Genomic DNA, 9,461 nt, shown 5'->3' on the forward strand with positions numbered 1-9,461 from the left:
GTGACAGTTCAAATATATTTGCTCCTGACGTTTTTTTCCATTGCCGTGTACTCCACTTTAACAAAAAGTTAATTTTGTAACAGCGGTAAAATTATTTTAATGTTAGAAAAAACTATTAGCAGAAAATTGTATTTGTGTTGTGTAATCTTAACAATTTATCTTATCAAAACTGCTAATTCTAAGATTAAGATAACAAATAATTAAATACTTCATTTAAAGACTTTTGCAAACTTAATTACCACCCGTTAAGAAAAATTGTCTAAAAGTTATTAGTTTCTGAAAATCTATACATAATAAACCGGGAGTGATCTCCCCTAAACTTTCTCGAATATTCTTATATAAAATAACAGGGGATGGGAACTCGGGCTATAGACATGATTTTTAATCCATTTTAAATACTTAAAGTTTTAAAAATAGAATAAAATCTCGTAGACAAATTAATTGCACACCAAGTGAACGCAAATAAAAAAAAGCGCATAATAGTGCGCAATATTATTAGTACTTTTAAAATTTACATTAGTTTTTTGAGAAATCGGAAGTAGCGTAAATTACTACTTCCAGTCAACGGAAATTACTCAAAATTTAACAGAAGGTAGAGAATTAGATCTTTTACTTACATGTGAAATTTCATTTATCTATCTGAAATAGTACTCAAGTTATAGGCTTTTAAAAAATTCAAAGTAGGAAAAGTACCACTTCCGGTTATCGGAAATCGCTCAAAAGTTGATACGGATCTACGATTTTGATAAAATACTTATATATGAAATTTCATCAACCTAGCTGTAACGGTACTCAAGTTATCGTGTTTACACACAGACACACACACGGACAGACACACACACACACAGACATACGGACAAGATTGCAAAATTATGTTTTTCCGTATCAGTGAGGTGTAAAACGTCGAGATTTGTAAAAATCTCGATTTTTTTTTTTTGCACGATTACAATACTTTCTCTATACTACGTATATACGAGAAAGTAAAAAGCAGATCTTTTATTGTTAGCTTTATTGATGTGGTTGTGAAATTGTGACGCTTTCACAATTCGTGTTATAATTCAGTAACTATTTAAATTGACTTTACCTCACTGATCTCTAAAAAAAAAAATTAGCGCCAATTTTGTAAAGGGTCCACGCTTTCCAAACCACCTTTATAGACCTGCCCGTGTCACCTTTTGACACTAAATTCTAACACAAATCTTCGTCAGAATTTCTTTCAGGTATTTCAAGGAGTAGGAATAGAGGACGAAATTTAAAAAAAAAACATATAATTTTGTATCATTAACGAATGTTGTCTGATAGGTAACTACATTCCATTTTTGAAGAAATATACTTTTTAGCGCAATTTCCATTCTGGAGAATTGCGTTTATTAACTCGTCATTTCTGGGAATGGATGGATGGATGGATGAATGAATGAATGGATGAATGTGTGTCCTGGCTTTAAGTCGTATCTCCTCCTCAACGAAGCAATATCGATGACTAGTTCCAAAAGCAATTATGTTAAGCAAGTTACGAGAATGAGCATAGGCCATAAAAATTCCGGGTTTCTTTCATGTATTTCCCGTAAAAGCTAAAAAACCTCGAAAAAATGCAGTTTTTGGCCCATATCTCGGCAACCAGACCACTTAGCGACTTGAAACATGTACCAATCGATTCCTGCCATAATTTAGAACAATATTGCCGAAGAAAGTTTTCAAAAATATCCTGTCGTTCGGTCACAAATTTTAAAATTACATAAACACCTACAAACCGATCGCTCTTCTAGCTTGAACGCACCCCATCATTATACGTCAGAGCTATTTTTAGATAACATAAGGAAATTGCGCATAAATGTCACTAGACTTTTTTAATTAACTTGCGCGCCTACTGAACGTGATGGCGCAGCCATGGAACGCGATGACGCATCTATTGAACGTGATGACGCGTGTGGTGTGGTTGTATATACATGCCGGAAGTAGAGATCTATCATCTTAATGATTATCATGTTGATAATCAAGTTCAACTAACCAATGGTTTTAATAACCCTGCTCTTGATTTCAAGGTGCTTAGTTTATTCCAAAAGCAATTATGTTAAGCAAGTTACGAGAATGAGCATAGGCCATAAAAATTCCGGGTTTCTTTCATGTATTTCCCGTAAAAGCCAAAAAACCTCGAAAAAATGCAGTTTTTGGCCCATATCTCGGCAACCAGACCACTTAGCGACTTGAAACATGTACCAATCGATTCCTGCCATAATTTAGAACAATATTGCCGAAGAAAGTTTTCAAAAATATCCTGTCGTTCGGTCACAAATTTTAAAATTACATAAACACCTACAAACCGATCGCTCTTCTAGCTTGAACGCACCCCATCATTATACGTCAGAGCTATTTTTAGATAACATAAGGAAATTGCGCATAAATGTCACTAGACTTTTTTAATTAACTTGCGCGCCTACTGAACGTGATGGCGCAGCCATGGTACGCGATGACGCATCTATTGAACGTGATGACGCGTGTGGTGTGGTTGTATATACATGCCGGAAGTAGAGATCTATCATCTTAATGATTATCATGTTGATAATCAAGTTCAACTAACCAATGGTTTTAATAACCCTGCTCTTGATTTCAAGGTGCTTAGTTTAGTTAGTAGTTAGGTTTATTTAATAAAAAACGTTTTAATAACTAACCAATGGTTTTACTAACCCTGCTCTTGATTTACGCTACGACAGAGCTATTTTTAGATAACATAAGGAAATTGCGCTAAAATTGTCACTAGACTTTTTAATTAACTTGTTATTAAATGTTCTCTTGTATGCGTGTTTCAGTTCGACTCAATTTGTACACAGCAATCATAACCCCGTGTCTTATGTGTTGCACTCGTTAGCGATACGAAGACAATATTGACAGTCTATTACTCTTCTTAAAGCCGAGTCATGCTTACATAATTTTACTTAACCTGTCATTATTACACCATAACCCAGTCATGCTTACATCATTTTACTTAACCTGTCATTATTACACCATAACCCAGTCATGCTTACATAATTTTACTTAACCTGTCATTATTACACCATAACCCAGTCATGCTTACATAATTTTACTTAACCTGTCATTATTACACCATAACCCAGTCATGCTTACATAATTTTACTTAACCTGTCATTATTACACCATAACCCAGTCATGCTTACATCATTTTACTTGGCCTGTAATTATTACACCATAACCTAGTCGTGCTTACATCATTTTACTTAACCTGTCATTATTACACCATAACCCAGTCATACTTACATCTTCCTGTCACCATTACACTATGGTCCAGAATTCCTTATTTCCACCACCATTTTGTTTCGTCAACATTGTTTGGCTAACCTGAGTGAGCCCAGTGCGTACAAACTCAACACACATCTCATTGTATACAAGATTATTTATTTATCAACAAGCACGCCATTTTATAATACATTATTTTACCTTCAACAGACACTGCAACACGTCATTTTGAACACCTATATTTTATCATTAATATTTTTAAACATCTTATTCATCAATTATTATTAGCAATTCATCATTGAACATGTTTGTTTTGACAACTAATAAATTATGAAGTTTTTATCATCTTTTATTAATTTTTTTAAAAACTTTTGGTTAATTCATGAGAAATGTTATCCTAGTGAAAACTAACTAAGTTTTGTTAATGTATAGGATTAGCTATGATTGTGTTTGGTGTGTCTTGTTTTTTTTATTTGCATAAAAAATATGTGCCTATTAATGCTTAAATTAAGAGAATTATTTTCAAATCTTGAAAAATCACAGACAATTATGTAAAAATACCTAATAAAAAACTTTGTTTTGATCTGTGGTGTTCTTAAGAATAAAACAAGCAGAAAACATATTAGTATAACGAAAATTAATGAAAAAACGGTTAGAGCTTCTGTTTTTGGTTTATAACCACCTGATACTTATCGTATAAAAATGTTTCTTTAGACCCCCTGGCACAGTTTTTTTCTTCAAAAGTTTTTACATTATTAATAATTATTCAACTATACATGACGTCCCTCGCTTTGCTTAAAGAACCATACTGTATTTTAGCTTGTAAACATTCACAACATGAGGTAATTTATTGTGACATGATTCCAAGTACCTTATTATGACACGAAGTAACTCATTGGGTCTTAATGTCAAGTAACTTATCGAAACGTGATGTAAAGTAACGTATAGTAATAGGAGGGGGGGGGGATGTAACGTAATGTGACACCATGGCATGTAATTTACACTGACGTATTGTCAAGTAACTTAATGTTACCTGATGTCAAGTAACTTAATGTTACTTGATGTCAAGTAAATCGTGGTAACATGATGAAAGGTAACGTATAGTGACATGTCAAGTAACTTTCTGTGACATGATGTCAAGTAGAATAAAATCAAGTACCTTATTGTAAAAGTATGACAAGTAGCTTTCTGTGCGAAAACGTCAAGTACTTCTAAAAGAACTATACACGCGGTACAAGTATACTAACAGCTTAACAATTGCGATAGCTGAATTCACCTGTAAAACAATGACATAATGTGTGTACAAATATTAACCCGATAGACGTATTTAAACTAGAGCACAAGACAGATCAGATCACAACATCGGACACCAGCTTGTTTGATCTTCCCGTGGGAGCCGGCAAGTGCTGTGGCCGAGGTTTGTGTATAAAACCTCCAGGTTTCCAGTGCTGAAGACACAACCTCCAACGTTGACAAGTCTACCGTGTGAGCATTGTGTGACGAGATGAAGCTTGCCGTTCTCACTGTCCTGGCCCTGGTTGGTCTGTGTGCTGGACTCAGCCGTAAGTTCATCGTTCTATCTCTCTGTCAGATTGCTCATGGGGTTCTGATATCATTATCAATCACACATATACACTCAGACATACTCGCACATACTTATACAAATACACTCATACACACACTCGCATGCACACACAACCATACTCACATACTCTATTACACACTCGTACACACTCACACGCACACATAGACTCACACACGCCATGGGGGTGATTGACAGAGGGATAAAATCAAATACGTTTTTGATGGAGATATGTTTGTGTGTGTGTGTGTGTGTGTGTGTTTGTGTGTGTGTGTGTGTGTGTGTGGCGGGATGGGGGAGTCATGACACTGACGGGATTTAAACAATGTTATATCAAGTTGGGTTAAAGATTATCCGTTTTGGAGTTATACAATTTGTCCATGATTCTTAGTCTTTGCTGCAAAGTTAGTAAACATTTCCTATTTTCATCAACTATCAATGATGAAGGTTTGTATCTTTAGCGGCCTTGTGGTCTGTCGGCCTCTTGTCTGACTGTCCTCTTGATCCATGTCGCATTCCATATAAAATTCTATACAAACACTAGACGAGAAATACACTACTCATAATGGTATTGCACTCATACTAATTAAAACGGTATCAAAAACGTAGCCTACATCGGACACTGGTTATGATTGTATCCATTGGCCGGCAAATATACACAATTTTAAGCTCTTCGAACTTAGGCCAATGGCCAAGAGAGCCTGCCGATGTATGTGTGTTTGTATGTGTGTATATATTTACATATTTTCCATTCGTTTCAGGTCTGCCTCCACCACCGCCACCGCCACCACCTCCACCACCACCCGGCAATTTTTCAGGCCTCCCCCCACCACCCGGCAATTTTTCGTTCCTCCCCCCACCACCCGGCAATTTTTCGTTCCTCCCCCCACCACCCGGCAATTTTTCAGGCCTCCCCCCACCACCCGGAAATTTTTCAGGCCTCCCCCCACCACCCGGCAATTTTTCGTTTCTCCCCCCACCACCCGGAAATTTTTCGTTTCTCCCCCCACCACCCGGAAATTTTTCGTTTCTCCCCCCACCACCCGGAAATTTTTCGTTCCTCCCCCCACCACCCGGAAATTTTTCGTTTCTCCCCCCCACCACCCGGAAATTTTTCGTTTCTCCCCCCACCACCCGGAAATTTTTCAGGTCTCCCCCCACCACCCGGAAATTTTTCGTTTCTCCCCCCACCACCCGGCAATTTTTCAGGCCTCCCCCCACCTCCCGGAAATTTCTCAGGCCTCCCCCCACCACCCAGCAATTTTTCAAGACTCCCCCCACCACCGCCTCCACCAACAGGCAGTTTCTCAGGAGTCCCCCTGCCTCCCCCACCACCTCCCCCAACAGGCAACTTTTCACGTCTACCACCTCCTCCCCCACCTCCACGTATTCCACTACGAGGCTGAGCAAACTTTGAAACTGGCCAACATTTCGATACCAAACTTAAAACCTGGCCAACATTTTGACATTTAAACTTTGAAACTGGCCAACATTTTGAAACCAAACTTGGAATCTGGCCAACATTTTGAAACCAAACTTGGAATCTGGCCAACATTTTGACAACAAATGTGGAATCTGGCCAACATTTTGACACAAAAATTAGAAACTGAACAAATGTTCGAAACTGAATTGCCACACAATGCTTTGTTCTAGGAATTACAATTGAATAAAAATTTGATGTATTTGAAATTTTCATTTGTTATGTTTTTGTGTCTAAAAACGTGTATTCATTCATTTCACTTGTGAAAACGCAACTTTCACACTGTTTAACCTAATGTCGCTTGCAATCAAAACATACACACATACAGGACATAAACAAATATTAAAATTATACGTTGGACATAATATTATGGTGGTGTTGTCGAGTTCAGCAAAAGGAAATGTGTAAGCAAAAAGATGTCCCCAAATGTAACGGTCTTACTAAGCTGGGTGACAACCTTTGCGGTAACCAATTTTATACCCAACACAAATGAGGTACTAAAACAATAGGCACGTTGTGTCAATCCATCAATAATAGTATCAACTTTTGCTCAGAGATGTATATACTTTGAACATGTTATTAAGTAGACTATTATACATCTGTCGGTGTGTGGTGTCACCCTTAAAACGTCACCTCCTAGATTTACACAACAGAATGAGGCACCTGACTGAAGCTGGGGAATGATAGAGAGGTTTGGATACACAGTCACGTTCTGCCGACTATAACCTTTTATCCAAACCCTAGCAACTTTTTTATCATATGGTGTGGGAATCTCCTATACCTATTAATGATACTTTTTTCCCATTTCAAAGTAACGGCATCAGTAAGGTTGTTATTAGTAACAAAAAATTATATAGCCAATTTAAAAATCAATGAATAGTTGACAAAGTACAAAAATTGTATAATGCACACTATTTTAAGATGGTATAGGTTATACTTACGTTAAGATGCTTATAAAGTTCAATGCAGATAAAAAAAAACGAAAAAAAAAGTGATCACCTACTTAGCTGTTGGAAACGGTTTAGTTTTATTACAAGCTTTTATTTAACTCACTTCCTCTGTCTGTTATCAGTCTGTCTGTCTAGATCGAAACGCCCGTGCGAAATTGCAGGCACTTCTAACTGACAGATACGGTTCGTAATTGGTACGTGGGTCAAGACATGAAGACAATGCAACGTGACATTCAATTTGACTTAATTGGTCGTTTAATTAATTTTTGTGCGAATTAATTAAAATTTGGACAGAAACAGTAGACAGTTCTATCCACACGCGCCATCAAGGCCGACTTGGGCGTGGAGCGAGGGGAGGGGGGGGGGGGGTCTCTACGACAAAAGCGCATCATCACGTTCAATAGGCGCGCAATGGTTTTTAGTCGGGTCAGCAGTCCAGTTCTTTACCACTAGACTACGCCATCCCATAATACTTTACTGAAACTTTAGCTATAAACTTGACAACAGACTGAACAGTATTAATGTCTTTGGTTAAAGAAGTGTTAAAGATTTGTGTTTTATGATATGCGTTCAGCTAATTGTGGCAATTTTTGGATTGTAACTAAAACATCAGTAAATATGACACGTATAGTAAAAGTAATCATATTATTAAAGCAAAACTGTTTTTCAAATTGTGTATCAAATATTTGTTGCTACACTTTATTGTCTTAACATGCGTATAACTCGTTAATACTAAAAAGTATAAAAATAATAAATACATAAAAACGTTTACAATTACAAGCTTTTATAAATGAACTAAAAAGAAGAAAATAATATAATTTTTAATAAATTAAAAATATTTTTTAAAAATATAATAAATCTGCGGTTACTTTAAATATAAAATAATTACTTTCTTTAAATGTATTATTGCACTATTATTAAATCACTCTAAATAAAAGCGTGGGCCGCTATAATAATAAGTATTTAAACAAGCGGCCCACTCTTTTATTTACAGTGATATAAATAGTAGTGCATTCATATATTTAAAGAAAGTATTTTTTTTTATATTTAAAGTAACCGCAGATTTATTATATTTTTAAAAATTATTTAATATTTAATCAAAATTATATTATTTTCTTCTTTTTAGTTCATTTATAAAAGCTTGTAATTGTAAACGTTTTTATGTATTTATTATTTAAATTAATTCACGTTTAGAGAAAGACAAATTAGTATTCTAGACCCGGAGAAATTCAACGTTATATATTATATAACGTTGAATTTCCCCGGGTCTAGAATTTCCCAAGGTGTGGAAGTTCCCCTTGTGTTGAATTTTTCTACCTAGTTGCTAGGAGACTGGCGTCGGTCGCCATAAACAATGTGTTGAGCTGGTTCCACATCGCTGTGATGCTAGAGTTGAAAGGTTTCTTCATGCTATGATTCAAATTGTAAGTTTATTTTTGTATGGTCCTTGATCAGTCCAGTTGAGAAGTAAGCAGACCATGTTGGGATGAAACTGCCCAAAGAGAAGAGAATTCGAGGAATGTTGATCACTGGGGAGTGCAAGAATGAAAATATGTGACTTTGCAATTGTAGAGTATGAATTATTAAGATTGATCAATTTTAGATCCGATTCCAAGATTATCATTGGCTACAAAAGATTTTGAAAATGTTCAAATCAGTTTTTTTAATATAATATTATCAAACAGGTTTATTCTCTAATTAGTTTCAGTCTTCAAAACAATTTTACGTCAGTTCTTTGCCATGATTTCATTGATTTTAGGAAAAATTGCAGGTAGAGCATTGTATTTGGCAACTTTAACACTTTTTCTCACATTGAAGATGCAATTGAATACCCCACCTTTACGCTTAAATAAACTACTTTGTCTCCAGTTTAACTTATTGTGCAGAGGGAAATGTCTTCTACAGACTAATGGACTAAGTGCAGATTGTTTTTGTTGTTTTGCGTTTCATTGATCTCGTCTTGAACTTCTCTCACTTTATCCGCGACTGTCTGATCGTATTGGCTGATCGCACAGATTTCATTATGCATTATTTTAAAAGATTTTATTATTTTGATAATTAGAATACCATTCCATTTTCTTTTAATTTTAATTTCTTTTAATCATTCGGAATGCTGAAAAATTAAAATGTAAGTTTAGTTTTTGCGGTATGAAGTAGCAGAAATGAAATCAAACGTCTTGTGTGTATTAGGCAGGCT

At 35.7% G+C, this 9,461-nt stretch overlaps 1 long non-coding RNA gene across 1 annotated transcript; it reads left to right on the forward strand.

Annotated features, from left to right (window-relative positions):
• The first annotated feature begins 4,711 nt into the window (after positions 1 to 4,711).
• Positions 4,712 to 6,524, forward strand: LOC131940124 (uncharacterized). Its single transcript, XR_009386521.1, has 2 exons — positions 4,712 to 4,814; positions 5,596 to 6,524. It is a non-coding gene; the product is annotated as an uncharacterized LOC131940124 (long non-coding RNA).
• Positions 6,525 to 9,461: the final 2,937 nt, after the last annotated feature.

Source organism: Physella acuta, unplaced genomic scaffold (assembly GCF_028476545.2).
Source record: "Physella acuta isolate Inbredline_101_S28 unplaced genomic scaffold, ASM2847654v3 ptg000308l, whole genome shotgun sequence".
Lineage (NCBI taxonomy): Eukaryota > Metazoa > Mollusca > Gastropoda > Physidae > Physella > Physella acuta.